Raw genomic sequence first — 1,255 nt, 5'->3', positions numbered from 1 at the left:
GCGCCCCCTGCTCATTGGGGGGTGATGGCGCGGCCAGATAACATTGCAGACCACTAACCCCGCCCCCACCCGCTACCCTGAAATACGCACCTTGAAATTCAATAGAAATTAGACACCCGTGTCTGATGTCTCCTAATAGAAACGTTACATGTCACGCGAAAAATAATTAATTACAGTACACGTTGGTTCTTGATGCAAATGGAATTTTTTGCACACCTTCTGCGTTCCGCGACTTTGTCCCGGTTGATTCGTTTCTATAGCTACTCACCCCCAGCTGTAAGCTCTGTAGGATACTTTCCCGCCACGCTGCATTGGCTTTCCCCGGGCTGCGCCCCGGCGGCGTCGCAGTCTGTGGCTGCGTTTGAAACACGCGCACACCGGCTATCTGCTAATCATGGGCGCGAGGGAGACAGCGCGACGGCGGGGGACTGCTGCTGCTGCTGCTGCTGCTGCTGCTGCTGCTGCTGCTGCTGCTGCTGCTCCTCCTCCTCCGCCTCCTCCCCCTAGATTTTCTCTAGGATTTGTTTTTTTGATCTTGTATCTGAAACTACAGTGGGTGCACTGCACTACCGGTGCTCGAGTGCAATGCGGTCGCAGCCGCAGTGGCAGTGCCACTGCACCCGGCCGGGGTTGATGGGCTGGGCTGTCTCTCTGCCCTTCGCCGGGCCTGGCCGGGCCGGGCCCGCTGCGGCCGCGGATGCCAAGGGGGCTGTCGTACTCATTGACTTGGATGCTCCGCATTGCACCGCATTGCACCGCACACCGCACCGTCGTGCCCGTGGTCGTGCGTCGCGCCCCGCCCGGCGCAGCGCACTCCGCGACCTGGGAGATGGACACCTCGTGGACGCGCGGACACCGGCGGACAACCCGAGGAGCCCCGGTGGATGGCGGTCAGGGTCGGAGGCCGCACCCTTTTTCGCACACTCACCCTCCTCAGGTGAGACTGAAATCTTATCTGCTGACGATTTTACGAAAAGTGTGAAAAAGCCATCCCCCAACCTCCAACCCCTACCCCCAAATAAAATACGATTCTATTTTCGTTTTTGCTGTTGGCGTTTTTCTGCACGGCAGAGCAGGTCGGCACCCTGGCGCTGGCGATGGTCTTTGAGCTGGTCCGTACGACTCTTCGAAAGGTTACGAGGGGCGTGCCGGGCCGGGGCGTAGAGGAGAGGGGCGTGCCGGGGAATCAAACTTGATTAGAAGGGTGGCCGGGGGGGGGTGGGGGAGGCCCTCCATCCTGACAATAATGGCTGAT

Source organism: Frankliniella occidentalis, unplaced genomic scaffold (genome assembly GCF_000697945.3).
Source record: "Frankliniella occidentalis isolate FOCC.00 unplaced genomic scaffold, Focc_3.1 Scaffold48, whole genome shotgun sequence".
Taxonomy (NCBI): Eukaryota; Metazoa; Arthropoda; class Insecta; order Thysanoptera; family Thripidae; genus Frankliniella; species Frankliniella occidentalis.
This window is presented reverse-complemented; position numbering follows the sequence as displayed.